At 47.2% G+C, this 14,520-nt stretch overlaps 13 non-coding genes across 13 annotated transcripts; 9 read left to right on the plus strand and 4 right to left on the minus strand.

Annotated features, from left to right (window-relative positions):
* The first annotated feature begins 170 nt into the window (after positions 1-170).
* TRNAT-UGU (transfer RNA threonine (anticodon UGU)) lies at positions 171-242 on the plus strand. The gene has a single exon. It is a non-coding gene; the product is annotated as a tRNA-Thr (tRNA).
* Positions 243-1,411: 1,169 nt separating this feature from the next.
* On the minus strand, positions 1,412-1,506 carry TRNAI-UAU (transfer RNA isoleucine (anticodon UAU)). Its single transcript has 2 exons — positions 1,469-1,506; positions 1,412-1,447 (listed from the first exon to the last, which is right to left on the minus strand). It is a non-coding gene; the product is annotated as a tRNA-Ile (tRNA).
* Positions 1,507-1,798: 292 nt separating this feature from the next.
* On the plus strand, positions 1,799-1,880 carry TRNAS-GCU (transfer RNA serine (anticodon GCU)). Its single transcript has one exon. It is a non-coding gene; the product is annotated as a tRNA-Ser (tRNA).
* Positions 1,881-2,996: 1,116 nt separating this feature from the next.
* Positions 2,997-3,068, plus strand: TRNAT-UGU (transfer RNA threonine (anticodon UGU)). Its single transcript has one exon. It is a non-coding gene; the product is annotated as a tRNA-Thr (tRNA).
* A 1,141-nt stretch (positions 3,069-4,209) lies between these two features.
* TRNAV-UAC (transfer RNA valine (anticodon UAC)) lies at positions 4,210-4,304 on the minus strand. Its single transcript has 2 exons — positions 4,267-4,304; positions 4,210-4,245 (listed from the first exon to the last, which is right to left on the minus strand). It is a non-coding gene; the product is annotated as a tRNA-Val (tRNA).
* Positions 4,305-4,596: 292 nt separating this feature from the next.
* Positions 4,597-4,678, plus strand: TRNAS-GCU (transfer RNA serine (anticodon GCU)). Its single transcript has one exon. It is a non-coding gene; the product is annotated as a tRNA-Ser (tRNA).
* A 1,114-nt stretch (positions 4,679-5,792) lies between these two features.
* Positions 5,793-5,864, plus strand: TRNAT-UGU (transfer RNA threonine (anticodon UGU)). The gene has a single exon. It is a non-coding gene; the product is annotated as a tRNA-Thr (tRNA).
* A 1,144-nt stretch (positions 5,865-7,008) lies between these two features.
* Positions 7,009-7,103, minus strand: TRNAV-UAC (transfer RNA valine (anticodon UAC)). The gene is made up of 2 exons: positions 7,066-7,103; positions 7,009-7,044 (listed from the first exon to the last, which is right to left on the minus strand). It is a non-coding gene; the product is annotated as a tRNA-Val (tRNA).
* A 292-nt stretch (positions 7,104-7,395) lies between these two features.
* Positions 7,396-7,477, plus strand: TRNAS-GCU (transfer RNA serine (anticodon GCU)). The gene has a single exon. It is a non-coding gene; the product is annotated as a tRNA-Ser (tRNA).
* Positions 7,478-8,593: 1,116 nt separating this feature from the next.
* On the plus strand, positions 8,594-8,665 carry TRNAT-UGU (transfer RNA threonine (anticodon UGU)). The gene has a single exon. It is a non-coding gene; the product is annotated as a tRNA-Thr (tRNA).
* Positions 8,666-9,809: 1,144 nt separating this feature from the next.
* TRNAI-UAU (transfer RNA isoleucine (anticodon UAU)) lies at positions 9,810-9,904 on the minus strand. Its single transcript has 2 exons — positions 9,867-9,904; positions 9,810-9,845 (listed from the first exon to the last, which is right to left on the minus strand). It is a non-coding gene; the product is annotated as a tRNA-Ile (tRNA).
* A 292-nt stretch (positions 9,905-10,196) lies between these two features.
* TRNAS-GCU (transfer RNA serine (anticodon GCU)) lies at positions 10,197-10,278 on the plus strand. The gene has a single exon. It is a non-coding gene; the product is annotated as a tRNA-Ser (tRNA).
* Positions 10,279-11,394: 1,116 nt separating this feature from the next.
* TRNAT-UGU (transfer RNA threonine (anticodon UGU)) lies at positions 11,395-11,466 on the plus strand. Its single transcript has one exon. It is a non-coding gene; the product is annotated as a tRNA-Thr (tRNA).
* The last annotated feature ends 3,054 nt before the right edge of the window (positions 11,467-14,520 follow it).

Here is a 14,520-nt window from a genome sequence, read left to right on the forward strand (position 1 = left end):
AAATGGAGTTTTTCCTACTTCCAAGAAAAGTGTCTTAAGCATGCTCTTCAATTTGTGCACGCATGTAGACATTCAAATGCAACTGCATTTCCATACAGAGTCTCAAAATCATAGATATCTTCATACCGCAGTAAGAATACATGAAGCGATTTACATACTGCAGGCAGGCTGGCCTTGTAGCTCAGTGGCAGAGCACTGGTCTTGTAAGCCAGGGGTCATGAGTTCAAGCCTCATCAGGGTCTTTTTATATGTGAGTTTCTGTATGTTGTTTCCAAGTCATTCTTTCTAGGAGTCACACCTTGTCTTAAGTTTGCTTATTGACAAGCTTCCCTTTCCTGCTTTCATCGTATCAAGAAGACTTCATGAAAACCATTGAACCATAAACTATCGCCTCACCCCTTCCGATCGCCTGACGAACGCCTGACAAACGCCATTCTCACCCCGCCGGGCAAGCCCTGCCGGGCAAAGCCAAATAAGTCATGCATAATTGAAGTTCCTTTGAAAGTCAGAGCGAGGACTATGACCTCTGTTCCGACTGAGTCTGCATCCACAGAAAGGATGAAATAAGGATCTAGAAATTTCACCAAAGAGATGTGAACTTCATCCCCCTTAAAATACTTTTCCTCCCAGATGCCCCGGCTCTTAGTCAAATGAGGTTAATCTTCAAAACCCCACCCCCACTAACCATAAATATCCGACTCTCCTGCTGTCCATTCAAATGATACAAGGTATCTTGTACATAGAGAGAATGTGAGAAAAAGCAGAATCGCTTCATAGATTTGGTGACCTTGGATGGGTGGGCTGGATAAAGAAATGAACCTGATTTCGGGAAAAGGAGTATCGTGATGGGGATGAGGAAAAGAGAACATGGACCACATTCACAAGTTAGAGAAATAAATATATTAGGTTGAATGGTTTTAAAAAGTTAACTTTGAGCATGAATTGTTTTTTTAAACTGCAAAGAATAAAAAAAATCAATGTGGGATTGGAGGCACAATCTGAGCAGAAAGCACCATAAGCTGCTATGGTGCAACTCTTATGTTGACTAGAAACATTAATATGATGACGCTCTTCTTTTGATATGTCTTTCAGTTACATTTTACTGTAAGTAGCTGATACAGCACTGTTTGCAGCTCCTCAGTATATGGTTATCCCGTGACAACAATGTTTTCATCATATTTATTATTCTACAAATGTATTTTTAAATGCACTGATGTGGTGTTTGCATGCTATGCAAGACGGCACATCATGGAATGTTTATAAGGAGCATCGAATAGGATTGTGATATTTGCACCTGGAAGAGTCGGACACGCAGATCCTGAAAAGAAGTAAAAACTCTCTAGCAAGGGCCGTCTTTCCCCTGAGTTTAATCTTTAGTTTTAGTGAAATGGTTTATGAAAAACCAGTAAGCTGCTCCAGGTGAGGCTCGAACTCACAACCTCGGCATGCCTCAATGCAAGTACTGCTGTATAAGTACCGCACGCTAACCGATTGCGCCACTGGAGCTCACTGTTCTCATACCTCGCCAGTTGAGCCATCTAGAGCTGACCAAGTAGATACTGGCACTGCTCCCTTATTCACTGTGCAAGATCGACTCACATGCTAGCATGTTATCATGACTATTAAAAACTACAGTCCTAATGGAACAGATTTGATAATTCTGCTATATCATGTGCTCTGTCTATTGAACACCACATATATTTGCCAGTTCTGACACAGTCTAGGAGAAACTTATGATTATTTGTAATTAGCACATCGTAAGAATTTCCTAAAAAATGAAACATAGTCACCTAAGGCAGACGAGGTGGCCGAGTGGTTAAGGCGATGGACTGCTAATCCATTGTGCTCTGCACGTGTGGGTTCGAATCCCACCTTCGTCGGAACGCCATCAGACACTCTTTTGAAGGTGGGCATGTCTCGTAGTACAATTACACTCTCTTTCAAGACACAGCCATAATCCACTAGAAGGGCCCAACTGACTATTCCATTTTGGCAATTATGTCAAATTAAGGGAAGTGTTTTGTGCTTAATTGAAATTAGATCTTTCATGAAGTGTCCAGAGGATTGCCTTTCCCTCACTCCTGGCCTTCTAACTAACCCTGGTCGTAGTGGGCGTAGTGGGACTCCGCGGAGCTATGCGGAGTGGGCGAGAAGCTACGCCCACTCCCGCACTCTGCGTAGCCCCACTACGCACCTCCCTCCCGCTCTCCCCTACATACATTATTTAAGCAACTACCCTTAATAAAACAATTTTAAAGCACTTACCGTGTCCGGGGCTCGTCCGGGGCTCCCTCTTGGAATAGCGTCGTCCTGGATACCAATGCCCATGCGCGGGAGGCCGCGCATGCGCATTGGTATCCAGGAAGGGACGCTATTCCAAGAGGGAGCCCCGGAAGAGCCCCGGACATGGTAAGTGCTTTAAAAATTGTTTTATTAAGGTTAGTTGCTTAAATAATGTATGTAGGGGAGGGCGGGACGGAGGCGGGTGGCGGCCGAATCGGCTACGCACACGGAGTGGGCGTAGTGTTGCCGGCTACGCTGTCTACGCAAAATGCGTAGAAGGCAACACTACGCCTACTCTGTGGGCATAGCCGATTCGGACGCCCAGGGTTACTTCTAACCAGTTTGGATAGATAGACTGATAAGAAAGCAGCTCTTACTCCTAAAGTTTCAGCCATCTCAAGTGTATGACTGTTGACATATGTCTGCCCCACAGAGACAGATCACTTCTAATAAGTGAGTTCTCTATCTGTCACTGATTGTGGACATACTAACTAGAGCTATCAGTATGGTCATAAATGTGAATACTCTTATGTTCTCAAATCAAAATGGAGTTTTTCCTACTTCCAAGAAAAGTGTCTTAAGCATGCTCTTCAATTTGTGCACGCATGTAGACATTCAAATGCAACTGCATTTCCATACAGAGTCTCAAAATCATAGATATCTTCATACCGCAGTAAGAATACATGAAGCGATTTACATACTGCAGGCAGGCTGGCCTTGTAGCTCAGTGGCAGAGCACTGGTCTTGTAAACCAGGGGTCATGAGTTCAAGCCTCATCAGGGCCTTTTTATATGTGAGTTTCTGTATGTTGTTTCCAAGTCATTCTTTCTAGGAGTCACACCTTGTCTTAAGTTTGCTTATTGACAAGCTTCCCTTTCCTGCTTTCATCGTATCAAGAAGACTTCATGAAAACCATTGAACCATAAACTATCGCCTCACCCCTTCCGATCGCCTGACGAACGCCTGACAAACGCCATTCTCACCCCACCGGGCAAAGCCAAATAAGCCATGCATATTTGAAGTTCCTTTGAAAGTCAGAGCGAGGACTATGACCTCTGTTCCGACTGAGTCTGCATCCACAGAAAGGATGAAATAAGGATCTAGAAATTTCACCAAGGAGATATGAACTTCATCCCCCTTAAAATACTTTTCCTCCCAGATGCCCCTGCTCTTAGTCAAATGAGGTTAATCTTCAAAACCCCACCCCCACTAACCATAAATATCCGACTCTCCTGCTGTCCATTCAAATGATACAAGGTATCTTGTACATAGAGAGAATGTGAGAAAAAGCAGAATCGCTTCATAGATTTGGTGACCTTGGATGGGTGGGCTGGATAAAGAAGTGAACCTGATTTCGGGAAAAGGAGTATCGTGATGGGGATGAGGAAAAGAGAACATGGACCACATTCACAAGTTAGAGAAATAAATATATTAGGTTGAATGGTTTTAAAAAGTTAACTTTGAGCATGAATTGTTTTTTTAAACTGCAAAGAATAAAAAAAATCAATGTGGGATTGGAGGCACAATCTGAGCAGAAAGCACCATAAGCTGCTATGGTGCAACTCTTATGTTGACTAGAAACATTAATATGATGACGCTCTTCTTTTGATATGTCTTTCAGTTAAATTTTATTGTAAGTAGCTGATACAGCACTGTTTGCAGCTCCTCAGTATATGGTTATCCCGTGACAACAATGTTTTCATCATATTTATTATTCTACAAATGTATTTTTAAATGCACTGATGTGGTGTTTGCATGCTATGCAAGACGGCACATCATGGAATGTTTATAAGGAGCATCGAATAGGATTGTGATATTTGCACCTGGAAGAGTCGGACACGCAGATCCTGAAAAGAAGTAAAAACTCTCTAGCTTTACTAGAGCTACTTTACTTTTAGTGAAATGGTTTATGAAAAACCAGTAAGCTGCTCCAGGTGAGGCTCAAACTCACAACCTCGGCATGCCTCAATGCAAGTACTGCTGTGTAAGTACCGCGCGCTAACCGATTGCGCCACTGGAGCTCACTGTTCACATACCTCCCCAGTTGAGCCATCTAGAGCTGACCAAGTAGATACTGGCACTGCTCCCTTATTCACTGTGCAAGATCGACTCACATGCTAGCATGTTATCATGACCATTAAAAACTACAGTCCTAATGGAACAGATTTGATAATTCTGCTATATCATGTGCTCTGTCTATTGAACACCACATATATTTGCCAGTTCTGACACAGTCTAGGAGAAACTTATGATTATTTGTAATTAGCACATCGTAAGAATTTCCTAAAAAATGAAACATAGTCACCTAAGGCAGACGAGGTGGCCGAGTGGTTAAGGCGATGGACTGCTAATCCATTGTGCTCTGCACGCGTGGGTTCGAATCCCACCTTCGTCGGAACGCCATCAGACACTCTTTTGAAGGTGGGCATGTCTCGTAGTACAATTACACTCTCTTTCAAGACACAGCCATAATCCACTAGAAGGGCCCAACTGACTATTCCATTTTGGCAATTATGTCAAATTAAGGGAAGTGTTTTGTGCTTAATTGAAATTAGATCTTTCATGAAGTGTCCAGAGGATTGCCTTTCCCTCACTCCTGGCCTTCTAACTAACCCTGGTCGTAGTGGGCGTAGTGGGACTCCGCGGAGCTACGCGGAGTGGGCGAGAAGCTACGCCCACTCCCGCACTCCGCGTAGCCCCACTACGCACCTCCCTCCCGCTCTCCCCTACATACATTATTTAAGCAACTACCCTTAATAAAACAATTTTAAAGCACTTACCGTGTCCGGGGCTCGTCCGGGGCTCCCTCTTGGAATAGCGTCGTCCTGGATACCAATGCCCATGCGCGGGAGGCCGCGCATGCGCATTGGTATCCAGGAAGGGACGCTATTCCAAGAGGGTGCCCCGGAAGAGCCCCGGACATGGTAAGTGCTTTAAAAATTGTTTTATTAAGGTTAGTTGCTTAAATAATGTATGTAGGGGAGGGCGGGAGGGAGGCGGGTGGCGGCCGAATCAGCTACGCACACGGAGTGGGCGTAGTGTTGCCGGCTACGCTGTCTACGCAAAATGCGTAGAAGGCAACACTACGCCTACTCCGTGGGCGTAGCCGATTCGGATGCCCAGGGTTACTTCTAACCAGTTTGGATAGATAGACTGATAAGAAAGCAGCTCTTACTCCTAAAGTTTCAGCCATCTCAAGTGTATGACTGTTGACATATGTCTGCCCCACAGAGACAGATCACTTCTAATAAGTGAGTTCTCTATCTGTCACTGATTGTGGACATACTAACTAGAGCTATCAGTATGGTCATAAATGTGAATACTCTTATGTTCTCAAATCAAAATGGAGTTTTTCCTACTCCCAAGAAAAGTGTCTTAAGCATGCTCTTCAATTTGTGCACGCATGTAGACATTCAAATGCAACTGCATTTCCATACAGTCTCAAAATCATAGATATCTTCATACCGCAGTAAGAATACATGAAGCGATTTACATACTGCAGGCAGGCTGGCCTTGTAGCTCAGTGGCAGAGCAGTGGTCTTGTAAACCAGGGGTCATGAGTTCAAGCCTCATCAGGGCCTTTTTATATGTGAGTTTCTGTATGTTGTTTCCAAGTCATTCTTTCTAGGAGTCACACCTTGTCTTAAGTTTGCTTATTGACAAGCTTCCCTTTCCTGCTTTCATCATATCAAGAAGACTTCATGAAAACCATTGAACCATAAACTATCGCCTCACCCCTTCCGATCGCCTGACAAACGCCATTCTCACCCCGCCGGGCAAGCCCTGCCGGGCAAAGCCAAATAAGCCATGCATAATTGAAGTTCCTTTGAAAGTCAGAGCGAGGACTATGACCTCTGTTCAGACTGAGTCTGCATCCACAGAAAGGATGAAATAAGGATCTAGAAATTTCACCAAGGAGATGTGAACTTCATCCCCCTTAAAATACTTTTCCTCCCAGATGCCCCGGCTCTTAGGCAAATGAGGTTAATCTTCAAAACCCCACCCCCACTAACCATAAATATCCGACTCTCCTGCTGTCCATTCAAATGATACAAGGTATCTTGTACATAGAGAGAATGTGAGAAAAAGCAGAATCGCTTCATAGATTTGGTGACCTTGGATGGGTGGGCTGGATAAAGAAGTGAACCTGATTTCGGGAAAAGGAGTATCGTGATGGGGATGAGGAAAAGAGAACATGGACCACATTCACAAGTTAGAGAAATAAATATATTAGGTTGAATGGTTTTAAAAAGTTAACTTTGAGCATGAATTGTTTTTTTAAACTGCAAAGAATAAAAAAAATCAATGTGGGATTGGAGGCACAATCTGAGCAGAAAGCACCATAAGCTGCTATGGTGCAACTCTTATGTTGACTAGAAACATTAATATGATGACGCTCTTCTTTTGATATGTCTTTCAGTTACATTTTACTGTAAGTAGCTGATACAGCACTGTTTGCAGCTCCTCAGTATATGGTTATCCCGTGACAACAATGTTTTCATCATATTTATTATTCTACAAATGTATTTTTAAATGCACTGATGTGGTGTTTGCATGCTATGCAAGACGGCACATCATGGAATGTTTATAAGGAGCATCGAATAGGATTGTGATATTTGCACCTGGAAGAGTCGGACACGCAGATCCTGAAAAGAAGTAAAAACTCTCTAGCTTTACTAGAACTACTTTACTTTTAGTGAAATGGTTTAAGAAAACCCAGTAAGCTGCTCCAGGTGAGGCTCAAACTCACAACCTCGGCATGCCTCAATGCAAGTACTGCTGTGTAAGTACCGCGCGCTAACCGATTGCGCCACTGGAGCTCACTGTTCTCATACCTCCCCAGTTGAGCCATCTAGAGCTGACCAAGTAGATACTGGCACTGCTCCCTTATTCACTGTGCAAGATCGACTCACATGCTAGCATGTTATCATGACTATTAAAAACTACAGTCCTAATGGAACAGATTTGATAATTCTGCTATATCATGTGCTCTGTCTATTGAACACCACATATATTTGCCAGTTCTGACACAGTCTAGGAGAAACTTATGATTATTTGTAATTAGCACATCGTAAGAATTTCCTAACAAATGAAACATAGTCACCTAAGGCAGACGAGGTGGCCGAGTGGTTAAGGCGATGGACTGCTAATCCATTGTGCTCTGCACGCGTGGGTTCGAATCCCACCTTTGTCGGAACGCCATCAGACACTCTTTTGAAGGTGGGCATGTCTCGTAGTACAATTACACTCTCTTTCAAGACACAGCCATAATCCACTAGAAGGGCCCAACTGACTATTCCATTTTGGCAATTATGTCAAATTAAGGGAAGTGTTTTGTGCTTAATTGAAATTAGATCTTTCATGAAGTGTCCAGAGGATTGCCTTTCCCTCACTCCTGGCCTTCTAACTAACCCTGGTCGTAGTGGGCGTAGTGGGACTCCGCAGAGCTACGCGGAGTGGGCGAGAAGCTACGCCCACTCCCGCACTCCGCGTAGCCCCACTACGCACCTCCCTCCCGCTCTCCCCTACATACATTATTTAAGCAACTACCCTTAATAAAACAATTTTAAAGCACTTACCGTGTCCGGGGCTCGTCCGGGGCTCCCTCTTGGAATAGCGTCGTCCTGGATACCAATGCCCATGCGCGGGAGGCCGCGCATGCGCATTGGTATCCAGGAAGGGACGCTATTCCAAGAGGGAGCCCCGGAAGAGCCCCGGACATGGTAAGTGCTTTAAAAATTGTTTTATTAAGGTTAGTTGCTTAAATAATGTATGTAGGGGAGGGCGGGAGGGAGGCGGGTGGCGGCCGAATTGGCTACGCACACGGAGTGGGCGTAGTGTTGCCGGCTACGCTGTCTACGCAAAATGCGTAGAAGGCAACACTACGCCTACTCCGTGGGCGTAGCCGATTCGGACGCCCAGGGTTACTTCTAACCAGTTTGGATAGATAGACTGATAAGAAAGCAGCTCTTACTCCTAAAGTTTCAGCCATCTCAAGTGTATGACTGTTGACATATGTCTGCCCCACAGAGACAGATCACTTCTAATAAGTGAGTTCTCTATCTGTCACTGATTGTGGACATACTAACTAGAGCTATCAGTATGGTCATAAATGTGAATACTCTTATGTTCTCAAATCAAAATGGAGTTTTTCCTACTTCCAAGAAAAGTGTCTTAAGCATGCTCTTCAATTTGTGCACGCATGTAGACATTCAAATGCAACTGCATTTCCATACAGAGTCTCAAAATCATAGATATCTTCATACCGCAGTAAGATTACATGAAGCGATTTACATACAGCAGGCAGGCTGGCCTTGTAGCTCAGTGGCAGAGCACTGGTCTTGTAAACCAGGGGTCATGAGTTCTAGCCTCATCAGGGCCTTTTTATATGTGAGTTTCTGTATGTTGTTTCCAAGTCATTCTTTCTAGGAGTCACACCTTGTCTTAAGTTTGCTTATTGACAAGCTTCCCTTTCCTGCTTTCATCGTATCAAGAAGACTTCATGAAAACCATTGAACCATAAACTATCGCCTCACCCCTTCCGATCGCCTGACAAACGCCATTCTCACCCCGCCGGGCAAGCCCTGCCGGGCAAAGCTAAATAAGCCATGCATATTTGAAGTTCCTCTGAAAGTCAGAGCGAGGACTATGACCTCTGTTCAGACTGAGTCTGCATCCACAGAAAGGATGAAATAAGGATCTAGAAATTTCACCAAGGAGATGTGAACTTCATCCCCCTTAAAATACTTTTCCTCCCAGATGCCCCGGCTCTTAGGCAAATGAGGTTAATCTTCAAAACCCCACCCCCACTAACCATAAATATCCGACTCTCCTGCTGTCCATTCAAATGATACAAGGTATCTTGTACATAGAGAGAATGTGAGAAAAAGCAGAATCGCTTCATAGATTTGGTGACCTTGGATGGGTGGGCTGGATAAAGAAGTGAACCTGATTTCGGGAAAAGGAGTATCGTGATGGGGATGAGGAAAAGAGAACATGGACCACATTCACAAGTTAGAGAAATAAATATATTAGGTTGAATGGTTTTAAAAAGTTAACTTTGAGCATGAATTGTTTTTTTAAACTGCAAAGAATAAAAAAAATCAATGTGGGATTGGAGGCACAATCTGAGCAGAAAGCACCATAAACTGCTATGGTGCAACTCTTATGTTGACTAGAAACATTAATATGATGACGCTCTTCTTTTGATATGTCTTTCAGTTAAATTTTACTGTAAGTAGCTGATACAGCACTGTTTGCAGCTCCTCAGTATATGGTTATCCCGTGACAACAATGTTTTCATCATATTTATTATTCTACAAATGTATTTTTAATTGCACTGATGTGGTGTTTGCATGCTATGCAAGACGGCACATCATGGAATGTTTATAAGGAGCATCGAATAGGATTGTGATATTTGCACCTGGAAGAGTCGGACACGCAGATCCTGAAAAGAAGTAAAAACTCTCTAGCTTTACTAGAGCTACTTTACTTTTAGTGAAATGGTTTATGAAAACCCAGTAAGCTGCTCCAGGTGAGGCTCAAACTCACAACCTCGGCATGCCTCATTGCAAGTACTGCTGTATAAGTACCGCGTGCTAACCGATTGCGCCACTGGAGCTCACTGTTCTCATACCTCCCCAGTTGAGCCATCTAGAGCTGACCAAGTAGATACTGGCACTGCTCCCTTATTCACTGTGCAAGATCGACTCACATGCTAGCATGTTATCATGACTATTAAAAAGTACAGTCCTAATGGAACAGATTTGATAATTCTGCTATATCATGTGCTCTGTCTATTGAACACCACATATATTTGCCAGTTCTGACACAGTCTAGGAGAAACTTATGATTATTTGTAATTAGCACATCGTAAGAATTTCCTAAAAAATGAAACATAGTCACCTAAGGCAGACGAGGTGGCCGAGTGGTTAAGGCGATGGACTGCTAATCCATTGTGCTCTGCACACGTGGGTTCGAATCCCACCTTTGTCGGAACGCCATCAGACACTCTTTTGAAGGTGGGCATGTCTCGTAGTACAATTACACTCTCTTTCAAGACACAGCCATAATCCACTAGAAGGGCCCAACTGACTATTCCATTTTGGCAAATATGTCAAATTAAGGGAAGTGTTTTGTGCTTAATTGAAATTAGATCTTTCATGAAGTGTCCAGAGGATTGCCTTTCCCTCACTCCTGGCCTTCTAACTAACCCTGGTCGTAGTGGGCGTAGTGGGACTCCGCGGAGCTACGCGGAGTGGGCGAGAAGCTACGCCCACTCCCGCACTCCGCGTAGCCCCACTACGCACCTCCCTCCCGCTCTCCCCTACATACATTATTTAAGCAACTACCCTTAATAAAACAATTTTAAAGCACTTACCGTGTCCGGGGCTCGTCCGGGGCTCCCTCTTGGAATAGCGTCGTCCTGGATACCAATGCCCATGCGCGGGAGGCCGCGCATGCGCATTGGTATCCAGGAAGGGACGCTATTCCAAGAGGGAGCCCCGGAAGAGCCCTGGACATGGTAAGTGCTTTAAAAATTGTTTTATTAAGGTTAGTTGCTTAAATAATGTATGTAGGGGAGGGCGGGAGGGAGGCGGGTGGCGGCCGAATCGGCTACGCACACGGAGTGGGCGTAGTGTTGCCGGCTACGCTGTCTACGCAAAATGCGTAGAAGGCAACACTACGCCTACTCCGTGGGCGTAGCCGATTCGGACGCCCAGGGTTACTTCTAACCAGTTTGGATAGATAGACTGATAAGAAAGCAGCTCTTACTCCTAAAGTTTCAGCCATCTCAAGTGTATGACTGTTGACATATGTCTGCCCCACAGAGACAGATCACTTCTAATAAGTGAGTTCTCTATCTGTCACTGATTGTGGACATACTAACTAGAGCTATCAGTATGGTCATAAATGTGAATACTCTTATGTTCTCAAATCAAAATGGAGTTTTTCCTACTTCCAAGAAAAGTGTCTTAAGCATGCTCTTCAATTTGTGCACGCATGTAGACATTCAAATGCAACTGCATTTCCATACAGAGTCTCAAAATCATAGATATCTTCATACCGCAGTAAGAATACATGAAGCGATTTACATACTGCAGACAGGCTGTCCTTGTAGCTCAGTGGCAGAGCACTGGTCTTGTAAACCAGGGGTCATGAGTTCAAGCCTCATCAGGGCCTTTTTAGGTCTCGTGACCTATCAATGCGCATGCGCATTGAGAGAAGCGAGACTATAGGGCTTTAAACAAATCTTAACTAACTGTGGCGATTTGGTGCTGTGCCCGTGGCTTTTAGGTCAATGCGCAAGCGCATTGACCTAAAATGCGCGTGCACAGCATCAAATCGCCAGCCATCTGTTCCCCAGCTTGGATCTCCTGGCTGCTCCTCCCCTAATTATCCGCACATCAAAGGCCCCTCCTTCACACTTCAAACGAATGCTACCGAGAGCATTTCCCGGCCGGCCGCTTTTAATTTCATTTCGCTAGCAGTTCCCCCTCCTCCCTCTCCTCCCTCTCCTGACTTTCTCCTGCCTGCCACACCAATCCAAACTGAGGCGCTGCTGCTCCAGTCCCTGTATTACTCCCACTCATCTATGATTAGGAATAAAAGACTGTCGGTTAAAAACAGTTTCAAGATAAAAAAAATGGTTTTCCCATTACTTTTGCAGAATGTTCTGCATTTCCTTAACCGCCTCCAACTCTCCGACTTTCACATGCACATACCACTTTGCTGATACTGACCGAGACATGCGCTTTATAAGCAGGAAATAGAATTCTACAGGAAACAATACTACCGAAGACCATTCGAGGGTGTGAGCTCAATGCCACCGAAGAGTACGTACAATTATTATACTTAAAGTTCAGTCAACTACCCTTGATGCACCGACAACCTTTGAAGAAAGTGAAAAGCATGTACCCTCACCCTCACTCACCCTCAACCCCTCACCCTCACTCACCCTCACTCACCCTCACCCTCACTCACCCTCACCCACCCTCAACCCCTCACCCTCCCTCACCCTCACTCACCCTCACCCACCCTCAACCCCTCACCCTCACTCACCCTCAACCCCTCACCCTCACTCACCCTCAACCCCTCACCCTCACTCACCCTCACCCTCCCTCAACCCCTCACCCTCACTCACCCTCAACCCCTCACCCTCACTCACCCTCAACCCCTCACCCTCACTCACCCTCAACCCCTCACCCTCACTCACCCTCACCCTCACTCACCCTCAACCCCTCACCCTCAACCCCTCACCCTCAACCCCTCACCCTCAACCCCTCACCCCCACCCTCACTCACCCCCACCCTCACTCACCCCCAACCCCTCACTCACCCTCAACCCCTCACTCACCCTCACTCACCCTCACTCACCCTCACTCACCCTCACTCACCCTCACTCACCCTCACCCACCCTCACCCACCCTCACTCACCCTCACCCTCACTCACCCTCACTCACCCTCACCCACCCTCAACCCCTCACCCTCACTCACCCTCAACCGCTCACCCTCAACCCCTCACTCACCCTCACTCTCTCTCACCCTCAACCCCTCACCCTCACTCACCCTCACTCACCCTCACTCCCTCACCCTCACCCTCACTTACCCTCAACCCCTCACCCTCACTCACCCTCACTCACCCTCACCCACCCTCACTCACCCTCACTCACCCTCACTCACCCTCAACCCCTCACCCTCAACCCCTCACCCTCAACCCCTCACCCTCAACCCCTCACCCTCAACCCCTCACCCTCAACCCCTCACCCTCAACCCCTCACCCTCACTCACCCTCAACCCCTCACCCTCACTCACCCTCACTCACCCTCAACCCCTCACCCTCAACCACCCTCACCCTCACTCACCCTCAACCCCTCACCCTCACTCACCCTCAACCCCTCACCCTCACTCACCCTCACTCACCCTCAACCCCTCACCCTCACTCACCCTCACCCTCACTCACCCTCAACCCCTCACCCTCACTCACCCTCAACCCCTCACCCTCAACCCCTCACCCTCAACCCCACTCACGCTCACTCACCCTCAACCCCTCACCCTCACTCACCCTCACCCTCACTCACCCTCACCCTCACTCACCCTCACCCTCACCCTCACCCACCCTCACCCACCCTCACCCTCACTCACCCACCCTCACCCACCCTCACCCTCACTCACCCTCAACCCCTCACCCTCAACCCCTCACCCTCACCCACCCTCAACCCCTCACCCTCACTCACCCTCAACCCCTCACCCTCAACCCCTCACCCTCAACCCTCACCCTCAACCCCTCACCCTCAACCCCTCACCCTCAACCCTCACCCTCAACCCCTCACCCTCAACCCCTCACCCTCACCTCACCCTCACCCTCACTCACCCTCAACCCTCAACCTCACTCACCCTCAACCCCTCACCCTCACTCACCCTCACTCACCCTCACTCACCCTCACTCACCCTCACTCACCCTCACTCACCCTCACTCACCCTCACTCACCCTCACTCACCCTCAACCCCTCACCCTCAACCCCTCACCCTCAACCCCTCACCCTCACTCACCCTCAACCCCTCACCCTCACTCACCCTCAACCCCTCACCCTCAACCCCTCACCCTCACTCACCCTCACTCACCCTCAACCCCTCACCCTCAACCCCTCACCCTCAACCCCTCACCCTCAACCCCTCACCCTCAACCCCTCTCCCTCAACCCCTCACCCTCAACCCCTCACCCTCAACCCCTCACCCTCACTCACCCTCACTCACCCTCACTCACCCTCACTCACCCTCACTCACCCTCAACCCCTCACCCTCACTCACCCTCAACCCCTCACCCTCACTCACCCTCACTCACCCTCACTCACCCTCACTCACCCTCACTCACCCTCACTCACCCTCACTCACCCTCACTCACCCTCACCCTCACTCACCCTCACTCACCCTCACTCACCCTCACTCACCCTCACTCACCCTCACTCACCCTCACTCACCCTCACTCACCCTCACTCACCCTCAACCCCTCACCCTCAACCCCTCACCCTCAACCCCTCACCCTCACTCACCCTCAACCCTCACCCTCACTCACCCTCAACCCCTCACCCTCAACCCCTCACCCTCACTCACCCTCACTCACCCTCAACCCCTCACCCTCAACCCCTCACCCTCACTCACCCTCACTCACCCTCACTCACCCTCACTCACCCTCACTCACCCTCAACCCCTCACCCTCACTCACCCTCAACCCCTC

The sequence above is a fragment of the Lissotriton helveticus genome, chromosome 5_1, assembly GCF_964261635.1.
Source record: "Lissotriton helveticus chromosome 5_1, aLisHel1.1, whole genome shotgun sequence".
Taxonomy (NCBI): Eukaryota; Metazoa; Chordata; class Amphibia; order Caudata; family Salamandridae; genus Lissotriton; species Lissotriton helveticus.